The sequence below is a fragment of the Myodes glareolus genome, chromosome 8 (assembly GCF_982192425.1).
Source record: "Myodes glareolus chromosome 8, mMyoGla1.1, whole genome shotgun sequence".
Lineage (NCBI taxonomy): Eukaryota > Metazoa > Chordata > Mammalia > Rodentia > Cricetidae > Myodes > Myodes glareolus.
In genome coordinates this window covers 44,966,705-44,989,291 of record NC_142033.1, presented here as the reverse complement: position 1 = coordinate 44,989,291, position 22,587 = coordinate 44,966,705, and positions in this window count along the sequence as shown.

Here is a 22,587-nt window from a genome sequence, read left to right as displayed (position 1 = left end):
GAGCCTATTGTGAAACATGACACATGCTTGGATTTCAGGACATAATAAAATTAAGCTGTTTCCTCCCTGCTCTTTAGCTCTGATAGTGGGTGAATGTACTTTACAGGCTGCTTAAGCAGAGTGGAGAACTTTGACCAACAGTCTTACTCAACTGTGGACACTATATGAGACAATACAAAAGAGCCAGGCAAGCTGAACCTGATGGATGGTTCAGTAGTGACAAGTCCGTTGCCCAGGGATTTAATTGTTTTCTTAATGGATTGAAGCTTGTTTTTCAGGAAGGAATTTGCTTTTATTACAGTAAACCTGATCAAAATTACATGGCTACAGTGGTGAAGCTTTTGCTGTCATTTTGCCAAGGTGAACCTAAAGAAAATAATATAGTTATTCTCCTGGATATTGGAAGTAGACAAGATTGCCAGGCAAAATTTGACAACATATACAACAAATTTTCTTCTAGCTTTTTGTTGGTGCCCACAGATCATTTTTAGTCACAGAAATTTCTTTCTTAAGTGGTCAACAGTGACTCATAACCAGTCAAAGAACTAAGAAAAGCAATGAATGCTGACTTCCCAACCATAAATGGGACATTTGTATCTCCATTCCCAAGATTCACTGAATCTCATAAAACATGTGTGGGGGGGTGACAGACTATAAGAGCTGGAAGAAGTAGGGGAGCAGTGTGATTCTCTTACTTCTGAGCATGCTATGGCTGTTGCACTCGTGTGCAACAGTTGTCAATGCTTGCACTAATCTTTACATTTGCCTTGTCAATACTTTGTCACTGAAGTGGGGGGCTCATGAAATCCACCACTCACTTATATGTCGATGATGATTGGTCAGAAAGTGAGATGCATTTTTTTCCAGTGGTTGTAGCTACTAGTAATGTGCTTATGAACCTGTCAACAAACCTTCACACATGCTTTGTAAAAAGCCCCAATGAAACTCATTGACACAATATAAATAAAAGAAAAAGAAAGAAAAAATGAGTAGAAAGCAGTCTCACTGGGGAGAGGAAGGTATTACTGGGAGTAGAAGAGGATAAAGAAGTTAAATCTAATAAAAATACATTCTGTATATGCAAGAAAGTATAGAAATGGAATCCATTTTAAGATAATCAATATATGATAAAATATTCTAATGTATATAGGTTCAGTGATATTAGACCTATATTATAAGTTCCTTACAACTATAAGCATCTAGAACAAAGCTTGCTTACGTCACAGCAAATACTGATTTTTTTTAAATGTAGATTAAAAGAATATTATAATTTTAGTACACACTCATAGGTCGTTTAGAAGACAGGTAATATCTTAACACACAAGATGGAAGAGTCTCTATAAAACAAGGTGGCTTGATATACACAGGTCTTTGAGTTGCTTAAGAGTATTTGGAGGCGAATTCAGAGGCAACAGGGACTGAGACAGGTGTCCAGGAATCCAATATGGGCAAGAGCCCTGCAGCCAACAAAAGGGTAAAACTAGCAGATGTACTTCAGTCTTGTTTATTATTTATAAGGACACAAAATTGGAAACTTTCTGGCATCTTAATGAGGTTCAGAACACTCAGCAGGATTCCCAGATGTCATAAGGCAAGAAGTCTGTTCCCAGAGGAGTAAAATGCCACGTTAGACTCTGCAGAGCTAGATCAGCAATGTTAAAAGTCAGTTGAGGTGAAAGTAGTAAGAACTGTAGACAGCAGAGAAAAGAGTGTGACATTTATCAGTAAACGACTTGATCAGAAGATGTCAAAAGCTTCCCAAAATAAGGTCTGAATTCCACCAGGTTAGCCCTTGCTGCTAGAAGAGCAGATGACTCAACATTTCTTGCCTCTCAGTATGGAAAACAAACAAGCAGAAGGAACTAAGGGCTACTTGGACTTATGATCAGAGTATGTGATAGTCAATGCAGAGATTAACCTACCTGGGTTAAAATATCAGTCAATTCAGAAGACACAAGAGTTTGTTTCCTTGAATGTGATTATTCAATATAAAAAGTTACAGAAGGAAAGAAACCGTATAGATTATGAAGTTACAGCAGCATAGATACAGATTTAACATCTGCAAATCTTCAGATCCTCCCATCCTCCAGATAGGTAAATGATGATGATAGTGTGTTTAAACTTTGCCCAAGACAAGTATCAGCTATTGAGTTTCTACTTTTATTTCTAATCAATGCACTCAGAAATATATAACAACTTTCATTCTCCAGGTTTACTGCATGTAGCAAATACAGATTAGTTAATAATTACTAATATCAGTGTTAAGTGTATGTTTTTGCTCCAAAATACAGTTATTGGCCTTCTTCTTTAAGTTATTTGAACTACAATTGCAAAGGTAATTTTGCCAAAAATAAGGTATTTTGCTATTCATTAGGATAAATAAGATGAATAGGTTTTTTTTTTAAAAAAAAAAGTAAAATTTGAACATAGTTCTCTTTTGTAAAACAGATGGTATGGAAGATGAATTGTTAATAATAACATATCAAATGCATATATGTATATATGCACATATATACATGTTAAGCATTTTTAGAAAATTAAATATTTTTAAATAATTAAAGAGATATTTTTTAAATAGTGAATGGACAAGTTGGGCGGTTTTATCACATACGCTTTACCCCAGCACTTGTGAGGCAGAGGTAGGCAGATCTCTGTGAGTTTGAGGCTAGCCTGGTCTACAGAGCAAGTTCCAGGACAGGCTACAAAGTTACAGAGAAACCCTGCCTCAAAAAAAAAAAAAAGAAAAAAGAAAGAAAAAAAAGAAATAGTGAATGGACGATCCTAATTTCTTTTTTGAAGTTTGTGGTCCAATCATCCAGTATATTTTATTAAGTTATTTTCCTAAAAATGAAACACCTTCCTTTATTCCTTTGACCTAGACATGCTATTACCAAAATACACATATGACTGTCATCCCTGACTGAATTAGAAAAGACATTAATAAGCATCCCCTTTCATTAACCTCATTTTTATTTTATAAGAAATCATATAGTGCTTTAACTTCATGTTCATAGCACACTAATGCTTGCCAAATCAATAAGTACTAGAGGTAGAAAGAGAAAAGAAACTTCTAGACAATGAGATATGAGCCAAATTATAGATATCAGAATTCTCTCCAATGAGGCACATTTCTTTGGTTGATAATTTGGGGATTCTTGCTATTTTTGTTCTAATCAAGACAAATTACTTGGACGACGAAAAAACTGCACTGACCATTTCTCAGTTTCATAAGCTACCAAGTGGCAGCACAAACAGAAACACTGTTCCATTTCTGTTGAAGAATCTCTCCCAGGTTTTATGATATGCTTTCTTATTTACAACAGGTCTGATTTGTTACATCTTATTATTAGGAATTGTTTCATTTCTACTATGATTATTTTGCATTATTATTTATTTGCCCTATCCAAACTTGCAATATCTTGGCACATTTTATTATTTAGAAAGATTATTATCATCAGCCAGACCATAAATTGCATCCCAGCAGTAAAAATCAACCTTTCTCTATGAATGCATGCTCTCTTTATTCCTCTAAAGAGAATAATGTGTCATGTATAATGAAGCATAAATCCCATTTGGGTCATAGTTTCAGATGTAAGGAGATGTGAAGAGACAAGAAGCGAGAGTAACAACAGGAAGTCCTTGTGTATCTTTTCATCTTCTAGCCTGTCAAAAAAAAATAGAAGTTTGTTCTGAACACAATGTCTGTAATTACAGTGCTAGGTGCCAAAAAGAGTTACTGCGACTGTTAAAAAGATAATTGCATCTACTTTGCAATTCAGATCTGTCTTCTGTTACCTTGTGCAATCCAAATGAATGCTGAACTGACCTTATATTTCCAAAAGCTACTCTTGCTTTTTAGGACTTTTTCAATATTTTTTATTTTGGAGGATGATAAATACTTGTACACATTGAAAATGATTAGACACAAACAGGCACTTCACCCAGCACACCACGAAGTTAAGAAAGCATAAAACTCATATCTCTAAAACACTTAACATTTTCCCACACTCTAGAAATAACAGTTTACACAAGTCTGAGTTCATGGTTCAATAAGGGTCTGGATGCAAAGTAGGTGGCACTCTCCAACTGGATCTCTCAATACAGCATAACAAAAATGCTATCGAAAAGGGTGAGCTAGTGAAAATAACAAGGAATCCTGTAGGTTCCTGGATGTTACTACCCTGTGACCTTGTAAGCAGCTTCAGTTGGCAAACATTAGGGGATTGTCTGAGTCTGCAGATGCAGGATTCCCCTGTATACAATATCCAAATGGATTTCTTCCCTTATTCTATGTAGTAAGGGGCAACTGCAACGTAGAATTCCTGACCTTTCCTCTTTCAGTGGTCTAGACAAGTGTCTACGAAAGACAGTGTTTATATTGTGCGGTGCGTATTTTCATCCCTTGGAAGCTGATGACTCTGTGTTTTATCCACTGGTGCATTAAGACATGGTGGGGTCAATCACTGAAGGGCATTCTGTTCTAAAAAGCACTGGAACAGATATCTCTTCTCAGTTCTTTCTTATCTCAGGATGTTCCCATTCCACAATATTCTACAATTATTTTTGACAGATATCTGTAAGATAGGAATTCTGGGTCATCCAGAAAGCTCTCTGTTGCTTTTAATAAATAAGGAGACGTAATATTTATTAGAACCAGAGTACTGAGATCCAGCTGAATGTGAGGAAAGAGCTACACATTCTTCCTTGTGGCTAGTGAAGTCAAGACAACAAACTCCAAGTTCCCTTAACTTTGACGATCTTGTCATCCCCTCCCCCTCAACTTTTGCCTCTCTATGTGTGTGTCTATGTATTTACACATACATGTTTGATGATTGAGTTTGACCCTAGGGCTCCATAATGCTTGACAAAAACTACCACCCCATGTTTGATTTCGATGTTACATATGTGTCCATTTTTTGTACCAAGTCCATGGGGATACAATAAAACAAGTAGAGACAGATGTGATCACTAGCTTGTTTCTCCAACACAGGCAGATTGGACAAAAGTAAAGAATAAATGTTCAAGAAGAAAAGACAAAATATTGAGTAATAATATATAGGCAATCTGGGATCAATATTCTTGAAAAGCAATATGTGATTCCTTGTAGTAGTATCATAAGTCCCTATAACCATTTTTTTGCAGATTTCTCCAAAACTTCCCTGGATCTTTGATATTAGTAATATATTTATTTATCTTTTAAAAATTACATTTAGAAATATCAACACTCTTAGTAGCTTGAAAACAGATATTGTTAGTAAACAATAACTTAGACAATTTATATATATTGTTTGGGGTCATACAAGTAAGAAATTAAAGGAATAAAAGTGAGAATATTGCAAATTGAATTTTGCTCATATTACTTTAAGTACATGTGGGATAATGGTCTAGATGAATTTATAAAATAAACTCATTGAAGCAGGCAGTATAATGTCTATTGTATTTTTTGCAACTATCCCCATTTCATTGATGAGAAACTTCAACTAGAGAGATAGTAAGAGCCTTATTTAAGATCACACTTTTAGTGTAAGGATCCATCTTCAAAGTACTTGGTGTCAGCATCTTCATTCTAAATCAGAATATTCATCAGCATTATTCTCATGATGGATGTCTTAAACAGAAAGTAAACATCACAGAAATGAATATCCTTTGAATTCAAGCATTGATTTAAAATAATCTGAAATGATAGATATGTATCAGGATGAAGTTAATGGATTTTTTTCTAAATTGAATGTATATAATATATATAAGCACATGTCTATATCATATCATGGGAACATTTAGAGATAATATCAATAAGATAGTGTTTTGTCACAAAATAATGATATCCTGCTGATACAAAACCATGAATACAGAGCCAAGTTGTTTATTTTTCAGAGCAGGAAAAATCAATCCCAGAATTATATTCTATAACAGTGAATTTAGTTCTATTACATGAAATGATGCATGTTGATTTAATAATTTGCTTGATGGATGTTCAGGAGGAAAAATGACAGATATTCTCTGCACCACAGCAAGCTAGAGCCGTTTTGATGGCTGAGAAAATATACCTGTTGTGTGTTTCGCCTAATCAGAAACAACCATCCATAAAAGTGATGAGGTTGCACTCCTGTTCTAATCTGCACTCATAGAGAAGATGATTTATGACCTGCCAAGGTTGCTGTAGTTTCTTACCTTAATCATGGAATTGTGGCCAACTATGTAGCTAGCAAGCATAAGGAGGGCAAAATGTATAGATAGTGCTTAGAAATGTGAACTGACAGTACACTGACTTCAGAAAGGTCTATTGCACGGGGTAATGATCACAACCTGACCTGTATTTAACTCGTGAGAGAACTGGGTAGTTATTGTTTCCTTGTGTCTGAAACAGGAAAACACAGCCTAAAGAACATCCAATTCAACTAACTCCCTTAAGATACAATAGGACATATATGAGACTATTTTAGATAATGCCTTACATTTTTATATTTTTATTATTTTCAATGTGAAAATAGTTTTGTGTGGAGGGCCGCAACCATATTCTCCATTACTTTAAGGGGCAGAGGTAGTTGACCTCTGTGACTTCAGGGTGTGGCAGTACACACCTTTAATCCCAACACAAGGGAGGCAGAGGTATATTAACCTCTGACTTCAAGGGGCAGAGGCAGATTGACCTCTGACCTCAAGGTGTGGTAGTACACGCCTTTAATCCCTATGCCTGGGAGGCAGAGACAGATCTCTGTGAGTTCAAGGTGTTGTAGCACACGCCTTTAATAACTTTCCACTGCTGCTGTCCGTGCCTACTCCCGAGGCGTCATCTGGGTTGATGGGCAGTGGACCAATTCAAGAGTGACACGTCCGAAGAGAGGACTGTTTCCTATATAAGGGATGGGTTCCCCTCATTCTGGGTCTCCGCTTTGGAAGCTTATGCTCTCTCTCTCAAGATGCATTAAAGCTTTCTGCAGAAGGATCCTAAGTGTGCTGCGTCGTTCTTGTTGGCGAGACGGTAGCGCGGGACAGTTTTGTCCTGATTAAACAATAAAGTTAGAAATAAAAAGTCAATAAAACTAAATCAATAAGATCTTACATGTTCCTGAGTCATAATTATTGTAAATTTATTCACCTATACCATTAAACACTCAATCTTGCAAAATTATTTGCTTTTAAGCAACATATGGCTTACCATGGTTTGTTCATCTTTTCATTAACTACACGATTATTCTATACCAGAGAGCATAACTTTACATTCTTTACTAAGCAGAGGTATACAGCAGAAGATATGGTCAATGTAGATACTTTTCAAATGTCTAGGCATCAATTCTTACACAAAATTAAGCAGGTTGTATTTGTTTACATAGGAATGAGTGAGTGTGTGTGTGTGTGTGTGTGTGTGTGTGTGTGTGTGTGTGCTTGGAGCTGAAATCAAAACTAATTTGAAAGCCTTGCCAGTGCACCCCACACAGAAACAGGCTTGTTGACAATGTTAACATCCATTCTGAGAGCTTACAGCAGATGGTATTTTTCAAAGTTTCTCCATAACTCTGAAGTCCCCATTTATTATTTTTTAGTAAAATTAAGAGATAATTGATATACTTCAGAAGCAGAACCTCTAAGAGTAGAACATTAGCACCAGCAATGCCAGCCAACAAATACCAAAGGCTCTAATGGTTCAATTGTTCTCAAATTCGGAGTTAGTAATAGACTGCATAGTCCATCTGATTTATAGTTTGACAGCAATACTTTTCTTTTTCCTATTAAATTTGGGAAACACGAATGGGAAAAAGAGCAGAAATAAATAGTTTTGAATTCCTTAACCTATTCCTTTGATACATGTGCCAGATTCTTGTCATAAATACTTGTCCAACTTATATTGCAGTAATAACGCAAAATATGCTTTTGTTTATATTTAAATTCTTTCATTTTTAAATTAAGTTTTGAGCTGACGTTAAAATTGTACATATTCTTATATTAAGGTGTGATGTTTTCCATAGGTATACATTTTGTATGTTTCAAATTATGTTAAATGTATCTATTTACCACAGATTTCATCTAGATTTTGAAATATATAGCATATCATTATATACATCATATCACCCCATTGTGCAAATAACATCATAAATACCTGATTCAGTTGACTACGCCTTCTTATTCATCAGTGAACCTTTACATCTTTTCCTCAGACTTAGATTGCCAATCCTACACACATTGAGGTTTGTTGTAGGAGACTGCTTAATCATTTCCAGCTGAAATGAAATATACATTTCAGTCTGGCAATATTTTGTTAAGCAACTGGCTGAAAGCAGCTTCTTTATTCATTAATCAATAAAACAATACATATGCAGAAGGACTTCCCACACGGTTTAAATAAAAAGAATGGTTTTAATTTTAACAAAGTAAAATTGCATAAAACAAAACAGGTATCAAGCAAGAATTATAATCACAATATTTATATCTACTTTCTCTTTTATCATAACTGAGGAAAACTGTAACTTTAACTATCTATTCTTCAACTCCATCAAAGATTCTAGAGGATATAATATTACCTAAGTAAACAGGAAAGTGAATTGTAAGCAACTTCCAAAACTTTAGAATTGACAGAGACATCTCTCTTCCTGGACAGTCACCCAAAGTTCTTCTGTATCATTGGGGCATCCAATCTTTAAGAGAAGGAATTATCAGAATACGTCAAATTGTTCAGCAGAGAAATTACTATTACTTCCTTATATTCCTTTATTCAGACTCTGATTACAAAGTTGTACAAGATTAACAAGCCCTGATTCAGACTTGCTTTTTTATCTTTCTTCTAGGCCAGTGGTTCTCATCCTTTCTAATGCTCCAATATAGTTCCTCATGTGTGGCAACCCACAATTATAGAATTACTTTTGTTGATACTTTATAACTATAAGTTTGCTACTGTTATGAATTGCACTGTAAAGATATACATTTTCCAATGGTCTTAGATGACCCCAATGTAACGGTCATGATGTACAGATTAAGAATCACTGTTTTAGACCAAGAAATGAAAGAGTGAAGCTCAATAGACAAGAAAAGACAAATGCTATTAAAAAATGAGTGGACAGCAGGTAATGTAGTAGAAATAGTTTGGAGGAAAATGTATAGCCAAATTAAAAGATATGGGTTATACTAGGTCATTTTAATAACCTCAAAAGTGCCTCTGCATAACCCTGGATAATAGGACAAATAGATTGGTGCCAATAAGACAGATATGGGGTCAATGTATAATATTCTGTGTCATCAGTGGATTGAATATATTTCCTCAGTAGTTGATGATATCCCTGACATTGCAGTGTGACCAACCACTTATTAAACCATTACACAAGGAATTCAAGCAGAGAAAAGATAGCCCTATTTGTCTTTTAAGTTCTCTCTTAGCCTTGAAATCTCTTTTCTATAGTAAACTACATTATTATAGAACTACTTGAGATTGGCTATATGTGTCTGGGAAAGAAATAGATTGGGAACTGCTTCCATTTATCCCTGAGCTCATACAAGTATATAATTTCGTTGTTAAATACCACAGAATACCTCAAATAAACATACAAAAATCAGACACTTAATCTCAATTTTCATATTCAGTTCCACTGGAAACATCCTGAGAAATCCTGCCTGATTATAAATTTAGTATTGATAAGCAATATTTCCTAAGTCAGTTGTCCTCCTAGGTTGATACTTCTGCCTGGGATTTGGGAATAATCATGTCATCACACCTATGTCTTCCTCCTCACACATGGCTTTATTACAGATCTGGGCTAGACCTCCACAGTCTATATAGAATAATGACAATAATGAGTAGTTTATTTCCCAAATTTGGCTTTTTTTAATATGCTGTGCTCCATTAAATGGTACTTGGCACATCATGCTCTTTTCTCTAGACCACTGCATCAGAAGCTGGTAAAGATCTACAGCTTTGATTCCACAGCAAATTTCTGTTGTTTTCAGTACATGACTGTTCCTAAGAACAAAAACACCCATAGCAAGAGAGGGCGGTTGGGAGAGAGAGAGAGACAGAGAGGAGAACATGTTCAATCTTGGAAGAGTTAATTATCTATTTACACAAGGTCGCTTTACTTGCCATACTGGTAAACCTGGCATGCATCAGCAATGGTACATTTAATATCTTCGTTTTCAAACTCTTAATATCTAAAATTTCAATAATAATAGAACACCTTGAGGCTTACCTAGTCTTGGGAATTTCTCAAAGTAAAGAAATTCTGATGCAAACATTTTCTCTTTTAGAGAAAAAAATTAATCTTTTGATTTTTTTCATCCACCAAAAGACAGAAATCTCATGAGATGTATATCTAAGTCTTTTAATCCTGTTTTCTTTTTTTAATTTTAACAAAAATTGTTATTGAAAAATACATTTTAAAAATAGTAAGTGAAAAATTCAGTTGCTAGTGTATAAATAACACTCAGAACTCAGACCTGATACAAGGAAAGCAATGGCTGTGCCCTCTTTCTCAAGGTAAGAATTGAGGTAAAAGTTCACACAGCACCTCATAAATTTCTGTGATTTTCCTCTGGGATCATTTACTTCCTTGCAATTGCTGTGCTCCCGGTGTTCCTTTCTCCCCTTGTGCCATCTGTCTCCCCTGCTTCATCACACCTTCTTTCAACATTTTAAGGTGCTCTGGCAAGAGTTAAAGTTCATGAACGCCATAAAATCTAACTTGAAACCTTCACTGATGTATAGTCTTTGAGGTCCCTGTAAGTACAATTCTTGGATGGCTTGGTGAAGAAATCACTGAGAAAGCTGCCTTCCTGGATCTTTTGTAAGGCAGAAAAGCAAAGCATACATTTTTCTTTCTATGAAATAGCTGAAAATTAAAGTCAGGAAAATACCCTATCTATTAGAGACAGTACATTATACTGAAACTATTTAGACGGCACGTGCTAATAAGATGGTTAAATCAATGAATCAGTAAGACATTATTGTAGTACATCTTATTACATTGATGGTGCATTGGCAAGGCTCTAAATTTTGAACAGCAAAATCTAATATGCCAAAGAAAACTAATCTCTTTTCTAGTGCTACATATTTTTATAGATCCATACTATATATTATATTGTAATTTTGATTTTGTTAAAATGAAACCCAATTTAGATATAGAAATTACAAGACTATTTTAAAAATCTAAGAGATCATTGATGGTTTACCATCACCAGAACGCTCCATACCATAAAGAGAAAATTAGTAGATGTAATAAAGTAATTTATCTGCTTGATTTAAATGACCATTTCAGTAACAGTTTTTTGATTATTTACCAAATTTGATATAATTTAGGTATGGAGTATTAATTTTTTTCTCTACATTATTTTATATATTTAATTTATCCCAAGAATGCCTGTGCTTGGGCATTTCCCAAAGGTGAAAATCTCTGTTAACCTGTCAGTCCTCTTTCTTGTCATCCTTGACTTATCAGTTGACAGGATCACAAGCCAAATTATCTCTTAGCATTTACATTTCTCATTCCTATGCATTAAATCAGTCAACTAATATTTGTTGATTACTGGACATGTCAGAAAAATCAATAAAACAAATAAGACCACTCAGTACCTGATGATTTCCAGTGACGGTATGACAGACAATACTGTTTAAATAAGACAGGTGTGAAAAACTCAGAAAAAAAAGGAAGTTTATATAAGCATTAGGTTTTGTATGACATTTATTTAGAATGACACATAAAAGAAATGTGTAAACTATATGAGGATGTAGTCCCAGTTCTTCGCTTACAGAAGGTTGGTGTATCACTGTTCATACATGGTCCTTTCTCTATGTACTTGAACCAGTAGTGACTTGAACCAGTAGTGCTACAGAAATACTTACTCCCACAAATTCAGCAAATACATACATACGACATATAACATAAGAACAAGAATGTGTTGTTCCCTATGAAAAATAATAGAATGAAACAGAGGAAGAACAAAGGCAAGGCTATCACAGAGGGCAAAAGCACTGCTTGTTGATTTTGATTTATGTAAAGGAAATTGATTAAAAGTGACAGAATATATCATGGTGCAGAGATACCATGCTCTACCACAGTGTAGAGAGGCATTTAAAATGTAGCATTTTTCAATGACAGGGTTTATTTTTGTGAATATAATATAATTGATAAAGTCTTTGGCTCTTCTTTTTTGAATCAGAATTCTTACAATCACTAGTATGTCTGTGTGTGTATAGTATACATATACATTTATATATATGTGCGTACACATACATACATACATACATACATACATATATGTAACTCTCCCAAAGCAACTGAGAGTTTTAATTTCCTCAGTTGAATTTTGTTAAATTGCATTTTCAAAGAGGGAAACAAAAAATAGTGGAACTCTTGTCAAAAAGAAATTGCAGATAAAATAAAAAATTAAATGTGTGTATTTGGAATATCTAAGAATTCACTACCATGATGAAGGAAACCAACCAACTATTTGGTCACAAAGGACAAACATTTTCACAGCTTTTTTTTACTCTTATTGTTTTGCTAAGAAAGTAATGAGTTAATTAAGGGTTGTATTGCACCCATGTAAACCAAACCATGGGGAAGCAATCATAGTTAGTATTATAATAATTTTGAAGCAAAAATAAACAGAAACAACAATAACAAAACTCATATCATCTAAGCTCACCAAAATGATTAAGTCAAAATGAATTGTAAAGACTACACAAAAAATAAAACTTATTTAGTGTGCTTATTGACTGTGTTAAAAATTTTAAGCTACAGATACTGAATAAATTATTCAATTAAAGGCTGATGAAAATCTTGTGCCAATCAAATCAGTCCCATATTTCCCAAAAGCTTGTACCACCTTTGTGTCATTGAACATTTTGGTCATTTTCATGATATTTTTAATATTTTCATAATTATTGAATTTTCTTTGTTCATCTGGTACCTGTCATCTGTTATTTTTGCTCAGTTCTCTACCTTATATACCCCAGGATCATTTGCCCCATAGTGACATCACATACAAGAGCTAGTGTCTGCTGTAAAATTGACGAATTTGTTCTGAAAGTGCAATATTAACATCACATTATAAAATATATAACTCTAAAACTTCCATGGTCTTTAAAATTTGCACATTTTAAAAGTCTAACCTCAGTGGACCTGGGGCAGATCTGTGTCAGATTCATACTTGTTGCTGAAGTCTCTGAGTTCATATGAGTTTTTTTTTCCATTAGACTTGTTTATTCAAGTATCTGAAAACACTCTTTCCACTTCCTCCCCTCCTCCCAATACCCTCCCGCTCCCCCCACTCCCTCTCCTCCTCCCTCACCATTCCCAAGAGCAGTCAGAGTTTCCTGTCCTGTGGGAAATCCAAGTTCCTCCCCCCTCCCTCCAGGTCCAGGAAGGTGAGCATCCAAACAGGCCAGGATCTCAAAAAGCCAGTCCATGCAGAAGAAACAAGACCCAGTGCCACTGTCAATGGCTTCTCAGTCTTCATTTGGACCTCGGGGGCTCAGTCAGCCCCCATGTCAGCCACATTCAGAGAATCCGGTTTGATCACATGTTCCTTCAGTCCCAGTCCAGCTGGCCTTGGTGAGCTCTCATTCGATCAGTCCCCTTGTATCAGTGGGTGAACGCACCCTTCGCGGTCCTGACTTCCAGTGCTCCAATGTGGGTCTCCGTCTCTATCTCCATCCATCGCCATATGAAGGTTCTGTGGTGATATGCAAAATATTCATCAGTATGGTTATGGGCCAAGGCCAGTTCAGGCACCCTCTCCTCTGTTGCCCAGAGTACAGTCTGGGGACCTCTTCTTGGGCCTGGGAATCCCTCCAGAATCAAGTCTCTTGCAAACCCTAAAATGGCTCCCTTAGTTGAGATATAAACTTCCCTGCTCCCATAACCATCCTTCCTCCCTCCCCCCTCCCATTCCCCCAAGCCATCCCCATCCTCCCCCTCTCCCCTCTCCCTAACCATCTTCCCTTACTTCCACCCCCCATCCTCCATACACCCAAGTTTGCCTGGCAATCTTGCTCAGGACCCAGCAATTCCACTCTTGGGAATATACCCAAGAGATGCCCTATCATACTACAAAAGTATTTGTTTAACTATGTTCACAGCTTCACTATTTGTAATAGCCAGAACATGGAAACAACCTAGGTGCCCCTCAATAGAAGAATATTTAAAAAAAAGGTGTGGAACATATACACATTAGAGTTTTACTCAGCGGTAAAAAACAATGACATCTTGAATTTTGCATGCAAATGAATGGAAATAGAAAACGCTTTACTGAGTGAGGTAACCCAGACCCATAAAGAGGAATATGATATGTACTCACTCATAAGTGGATTATAGCCGTAGTTAAAGGTCTTTGAGTCTATAATTTGTGATCCTAAAGAAGCTAAATAAGAAGGTGAACCTGAAGAAAATCATATAGTTATCTTCCTGGATATTAGAAGTAGGCAAAATTGTCATATGAGCTTTTATCAGTTGATTTAGATGACCTTGTTCTTCTGGTGACCTCTTTACCCACTTTGACCTCTGTATCCACAGTGACCTCTGTACCCACTGACTCTTACATTCATTCTACGTCTGCTTACACAAGTTTCCCTAGACTTTGATGGAAGGGATTTGGTAAAGACATCAATTTAAAACTGTGTATTCTAAGGTCTCTTTCTATGTGTTATGTCCTAGTTGTGTGTCTCTGTATTTCTTCCCATCTGCTGCAGGGGGAAATTTCTTTTATAATGACTGAATAAGGCACTGATCTATATGTATAGCAGAGTATCTTTAGAAGTCATTTTATTCTTACTTATTTTAGACCTTTAGACTTTTTTTAGTAATTGGTTTTACCTTAGGTCTCTAGCTATCTAGTCTCTGGAAAATGGTCACAAAAGCAGTATCAGGAATGGGTTCCATCTAATGGAGAGGACTGTAACTCAAACCAGACATTGTTTTGTTACTCTTGTCAGTTTTGTGCCTCTATCGCCCTAGCATTCTTTGCAGGCAGGACAGATTGTACATCAAAGGTCTGTGGCTATGTTGGTGTTTATATTTCTCTTCTCGAAGTCTGAAGAGTAACTTCCCATATGAAAGACAGAAGGACATAGGAGTGAAAGTTCTATATAGGCATCAACTCACCCTCTCCATTATCAATGAGTTCTGTGGGTGTTGTCTTTAGCAATGGGATCCTACTGTAAGTTTGTAGAGAGTAATTTATTGTTGTGACAACAGTCGGGTTGTTTGAGGATTTCCATGGTCTAGCAACTCAAAGGGATGTAACTCATTCTTAATACTAGAAGCTTTGTTTGGTAACAAGAGATGGTAAGTTGAGATATTTCCAGCATTATTATTTGAAACTTCATAAAGATTGCCTTCACATATTTTAGGCAGTTTCCATTGCACTTGGTTTCCATACCATTGCAAACAGAGACTGCACTTTCATTTCCTGAAAACCCAGACCTGAATAATGACTCAGAAACTGTATTAATTACAACACTGTTCGGCCAATGGCTTAGGCCTATTTCTAACTAGCTCTGACATCTTAAATTAACCCATTTCTATTAGTCTATGCATTGCCAATGGCTGTGGCATTATCTCATTTTTAACATTTCTTGTTTCCTCAGTGACTGTCTGGGGTCTGCTAGACTCTGCCTACTTTCTCTATATTTTTTTTGTTCGGATTTCCCACCTGAATTTATTCTGCTATGCCATGGGCCAAAGCAGCTTTATTCATCAGCCAATAAAAGCAACACATATACAGAAGGACATTTCACATCATTTCTCCTTTTCTAATTAAAAAGAAAGATTTTAACTTTAACATAGTAAAACTGCATATACAAAACAGCTAGCAAGCAAGAATTATTGTAATAATATTTAGTCCATTTACATTTTACAAATTAAGGAAAATATTTTATCATCAATCCTATCTTTGTACTCAGAAGTCCATAGTTCAATGCTGATCTTTGGGTGATATTTTTCAGCTTAGTGATGTTATCACAATCCAGATGAAATCATTGTTGTATGGTCCCATCCCTTTAGCAGACTTCAAATGTCACTGTTAGGAATGGTCATGGTTCACTACAGAAAACTCAAACATTTTAAATGTCATATTCAGCAGATATCTGAGAGGTTAAAGGATCATAATTTATTAAGTATATTTGGGGTACACAAACTTAATTTCTAGTTACCTGATTCAGACTCAGGTCTGAAATCATATAATTATGTACAAGAAGCTAGATGATGACTTATTCTAGAGTTAATACTTGTATGACCATTAATATCACAACAATACACACATACACACACACACATATATGTAGTAGAGAGGAGGGTGTATATATATATGTTTCTTATATATTTATATTATAAATTTTGAGATAATATTTATACTTTTAAATTATTTTAAATAATCAAAATAAAACCAAAGGTTTATGAGAAAGGTGGCAATAGATTAGTCCCTAAATTTTGACTTTCTTCTTGTCCATACCAAGATAACTCTTCTGACATTAGTCATAGATTTTTGAATTTTCCTTTAATAAGTATGCTTGTGTTTAAGATGAAGAGAGTCATGTTCCAACTACAACTTTAATCTTTAAATAGCCTGGGACTACAAATTTACCATACAGGTCTTATAGAACAGCAGAAACAAACATTTGAGAAGTTTTACAAAATTTTATTCTGTGGGAAATGTATTGTATCTTTAGACATATTTCCACTTTTCTTGGGACATTTTCTGTAGATGACTCCTTTTCCTTTGGATTGTCTCATTTGCCCAATGTTCTTCAGATTTCTTCATGGGATACCTTCATGCTCTTGGTAAGACAAAACAAAACCCTACCCAACCCTAACTTTGAGAAGTTTCCCTTTTGGGCATGTTGTATCTGATCTAATTAGGCATTTGTTAGTATTCCCCAAATTTAGATTGCCTGGTCATGCTGTTTGGTGAACTATCACCTCTTCTGATCACAGGTATGTCCTGTTTGATTCTAATCTTTATCAATTTTAATGATATCCAAAGTATTTCTTCTCTTGTAGAAACAAAAACAAAATGTCTTTCCCATATACTTTTACTATGATAGATTAAAAACCCTTCCTTTGTATTTAGACAAAAGGGGAAATGTTTTGGAATCTTTTTGGACACTGTCAATATGTGTCACTCTTATTGGTTTATTTAAAACCTGAATGGCCAGTAGCCTGTTAGGCTTTTCATGGCAGAGACAATGTTGGGAAGAAGAAGGATGGAGTTACAAGGAGATACTGAGTAATCGGGACATGTATGAGATAAGGTAACAATCGATGAACAATGTGGCAGCATGTAAATTAAGAGTAAAGGATTAATAAGTTCTAAGTGTTGCTTAGAACAAGCCTAAGCTATTGGCTGAGCTCCCATAATTCATAAAAGTCTCCTTGTCATGGATTTAGGAGCTGGCTAGTTCGACAGAGAATGATTTGGAGCACTAAGGACCATTAGCTGTTCCAGGAAAGCAAAGATTTCACTTGAGTGTTTCTGGTCTCTGGATAATCACAGGCAATTCTGTAGCTCTGACTAAGCAAAACCACCGATTCATAATTCACTCTTCTTTTGTCTGAAACTTCATCAGCCAGGAACCATTGTCTGCATTGCCCACAATATAATTATATCCCACACATCCCACAAAATAATACTCTGAGATCTGAGTGCTCAATACTTTTCCAGCCCAGGGTCCTTAAAACCTGGTCATGTCTGTCACATAAATACACCATAAATTGTACTTATTTATGTCTTAGTTACAGTTTCAATTGCCATTATAAAATACACAATCAAAAGAAACTTAGAAAGGAAAGGCTTTGTGTGAGCCTATCAAATGCAGCACATAATCAAAGAAAGCAAAGGCAAGAAGTTGAAGACAATAACTGAAACAGATGCTTACTCTTATGGTTTGCACAACTTGATTTAGAGAACAGAACTCTATCATCAATCACTAATTAGGAAAACACCCAACTGATTTTTCTACAGGTAAATCTTATTGGTAGTATTTTCTCAATTGAGGTTTCTTCTACTCACAAGACTCTAGCTTCTGTAAAGTTAAAAAAAACAGTCAGCATAGTGTTTTAATAATATTAAAAATAAAACAGATTCTGTGTAAAAAACAGATTTTGAGTTACATAATTATCTTACAGAAAAGATAGTTACAATGAATGATGATTTTTTTCATAAATATCATACAAGAAGAAAACATACATGCTTTACAACTGAGATGTGACATGTATACATGCTAGATAGTCTACAGATTTTTTCCTTAAATATGAAACATGAATCTGAAACTATTTTGATTTGATAATTGAAAAAAGTGAAAGTTTAGGATAATTAACAGAATCATCCACATACCACCCACATTATAACACAATGCTACTGTCCTTACTTGATGATTTAAACTTGATGATTTTAATTATATACAGAAAGCAAATATTTAAAATAGTAAATGGAAATATAATCAACAAACAATTTTAAATTGCAATTGCATTTATGTACGCTGATAAAATCCTTCATTGTTGCTTCTTCACACAGTGGGAGAGAGGAGGCTCGAAGCTAGATGGAGTCTGCAGGGAGGCATAAACTTCAAAGACTTACCATTGGTAATTTACATCTGCCACAAGACTCAATTTACAGATGTGGCACATTTGTTTAACCCTACCTGCCTAAGGCACTTAATTATTCTATTAAAAAACTGCATGTCCAATAGCTAGACTTGAGAGGGATAGCCTGGGCTGTCTGGCAGAGACAATAGATAGGAGGAGAAATCTAGGCTCAAGAGACAAAGAACAAGAGAAGAATGAGAGGAGGACAAGGGACACATCTAGAACAACAAATCAGGCATTCAACAACCCGTCATAGAGAAGTCATGAAGGTAAGATATGCAGAAGTAATAAAGGTAATAAGCCCCAAGGCAAAAGGTAGATAAAAACAGGTTAAGTTTAAAAAGCTAGTAATAAAGAAATAAGTTAAGTCCAAGCATTCAAAACATATAATAAGTCTCTGTGTCATGATTTGGGAGTTTGTTGGTTGTCCCCCAAAAAAGTATGGGACACCTAAATTTGTGGAGAGACTTCATGATTCAACGATATCCTTCTGCTCTTTCTCTTACCGACTGATTGTCAACTCATAATGCAAAATAAATTCAGGTCAGTATCTCTAAGCATCTATCTATCTTAAGCATTTTAAAACATATTTAACATAAAAAAGAAATAGTTTTCCAATGCCAAGTTAATACTCTAAAAGGAACTAAGAAAAGTTGTTTTCAACGTTTGAAGAGGATAGGAGTTGAACAATTCTGAATATAAGTTATTTCACTCTATAAATGTGTTATATCAAGTGTCTAGGGAAATTGCAACTTCACAGCTCAGTTTAAAACCCCTGGAAAGCAAGATTTGAAAGAAATCTTAATTCATCAGTCCTTACAACATAGTTGAGGAGGTTGAGGTGCTAAGATAATAATGGCTTCAATTACAATGAGTTCACAGTTTGGCATCTGTCAAAGAAGAGCATTGCCCATGCACAGGATCCTTTCCAAGATAATTTAAGAAGAAGTTCTGGATGGACCTTGAATTTATAATGTGTTAACTTAAAGAATAATAAAGCATTTATCTGTCAGTATAAGTCAGAATGGGAAGTATAGAGCCAGCCATTATTTCTCAATTAGTGTCACTTACCAAGATAGAGCTTTAGTGGTGAATCTCGCTTACAGCCAGTTTCTGGAGGCTTACTTTCCAAGAGTTTCAAAAATTATTGTGAAACTGTGACTCAATATTAAATCAACCTGTCAATTAGTGGTTGTAGGAGTCTCTTCTGCATTCTGCTCAGCAATTACAAATACTCAGAAGTTGGGAGTGGAACTTCTTACAGAGTCAGAGTGTTTTGTGTCAATTCTAAATCTTCAGAAAGACTGTCAAGTGCATCTAGACTTCCCCTTCCATTAGTAGCAAATCTCAGTGGCCTCCATTCTGAGAGATAATCTATAGTCACCTATCTTCAGCACCATTAACATACCAGATTTTCTTCCCTGCTATCTACCTTTAAATTGTATTTTTTCTTATCATTCATTGGAGGAAATGATTTGTTATTAAAAATCTTTTCAAACATTTTTGTAGTTCTAAATGGTATTTAGATTTTGAAAGATGATTTTTCTTCTTATAGGAAGGCAGTTATTCATGGTAGGGAGAATTGGAGCTACAGGGTTTCACTAAAATGTGCCCAACTAAAGGGTGAAAAGAGTAGAAAAATAGCCTGCAATCCACCCAGAGTCATGTATAAAGATGAATACTCTGCCTCGGAATAGAAGCAATTGTTAGTTCATTCTTCCACATGCAGTGTTGGAAAGAGAGCTTCGACCACATTGCCTGACACTATGAACAAATGGAAGGCAGCATTGTTCAGGAAGCTAGGAATGCTTTGTGTTCTAATAAAAGGGCTTAAAACCTTCTTCCCGACAAAAGTAAATGGAATAACATCGATGGCATGGACAGAAAGCAAATACAGAATGCTTAGTTTAAAGAGTAAGTATAACAGACATAGCTGTAAATTGCAAAATGCATAGGAGGGGATAAGAACAGCAACACTGGTCAATAGAGACTCACGTTCAAATCCATTCTGAGCCGCAGGGCCTCTGAAGAAGAATAACAGCTACTGACATCCAAATCCTAACACATTTCTTCTAAGTCACACAGATGTACAAGGAGAGCAATAAAACAACCATCTACGCTATGCGCAGAGCAATTTCCTTGTTCTTTCAAGGGATGTCCTCTTTTTATAAGGTGAGTCTCCCCTTGGGCACTAACAGTGGTACACACCCAAGAATGAGCCTGAGACTCCAGCTTTAGATAAAAGGAAATGGTCAAAACTAAGTAGGTATCTCCTAAAGCCACTTGTACAAAAAGTGCTCTATACCTACATCATCCAATACCATAACAAAGAACCGAATGGAAAAAGTGCTCTCTCTGCTAGCACGGGAAAGAAACTTCATTACTACAGCACTGGAGATTCATTTTATCCCAGAGATTGACTGTGGTTAATTGTGTTTGATTCTGGAGTTCCATCCCAGAGGTTGAGAGATTGCTCATAGTCTCAAAACTTTCTTCAGATTTCTTCATGTCATCTTCGGTGTACTTAGGAAGGATAGTGAAGTGTAACTGTAAGGTTTGTTGGAAGATATTCGTCATTCTATACTAAGAGACTCAATAGTGATTGTGACCAAAGCTATCTAATTGATTTATGGGGCATAGATGTCTTAATTTTAAGACCAATTGTTGATACTCAGCCAAACTCAGTAGAAAGAGTATACTCTGGCTCCCAAGACAAGCACAGAATTCATTTTGCTGTATTAAATCAAGGAAGTGCAGTCTTGAAACACTGACTTATTTTGAATTCATAATTTGAAAGCAGAGATACGTGAATGCACATTGCTGCTCAGTTTCGTTTTCCCCGTATAGAGTCTGGAATCTCAGCTAGGTGACTGCCATTCAGGGTGAATGGGTACTTTTACCTCAATTAATACAATAGGATCTCTTCCACACACCAGACATGCTTAGAAGTCCACCTCCCAAGTTTCTTTAGATTCTTTTTTTGGGGGGGATTTTTTTTTAAATTTCCATCCCCTCCCATTTTCCTCCCCCTCTTCCTACTCCCTCTTCCTTTCCCTCTCCAGTTCAAAGAGCAGTCTGGGTCCCTTGCCCTGTGGGAAGTCCAAGATTCTCCCCAATCCATCCAGGTCTACGAAGGTGAGCTTCCAAACAGACTAGGCTCCCACAAAGGCAGTACATGCAGTAGAATAAAAATCCAGTGCCATTGTCTTTGGCTTCTCAGTCAGCCCTCATTGTCAGCCACATTCAGAGAGTCCGGTTTGATCACACGCTCCATCACTCCCAGTCCAGGGGGCCTTGGTGAGCTCCCATTAGATCAGCCCCACCGTCTCAGTGGGTGGGTGCACCCCTCGCGGTCCTGACTTCCTTGCTCATGTAGATTCTTTCAAGTTTCCTAATAATGTTGTACATCATAGGGAGGGGTGAAACTTAAGTGAAGGCATATTTTATGGTTTCGTGCACTAAAATTGATATTCTTTTAGTAAGAAATTGTTCATAAGATGCTGCATTTGTGTCCAAGCATTCTGTCACTTGGGAAATAGGCAAGGTTAGTTCAAAGATTTTCATGATGTGGATCAGTAGCCAAAGGTGGCTAATATGTGAAAGAAATGGGTGATATGTGTTGCTTCTCCTGATGCATGTGTCTGTATTTTAATGACTTGTTGTGTTGCTATTAGTTCCTTTTGTTATAAAACTAGTTATTATTGAAAAGAACATAGCTTAGAGACTGAGAACATTATATACTTCAGTGTATATATAAGGATTATGTATCAAAGACCCTACAAAGAGCTTTCAGATTCGATCTAAATGAATCACATAGAGATTGCACAGGAAATAGGGCAACTACTGAAGGCACAGAGGTGGCAGAAAGCACATAAACTCACTCTCCGAAAACACAAATGTCCACTCAAAACAGAAAATAATACTCTATGTATCTTTCAGTAGATAATAAAACAAAACAAAACAACTATTCTAAATGTTTTATACTGTCTCCCCAAACAGAGAACTCATGACCTAAGTAATT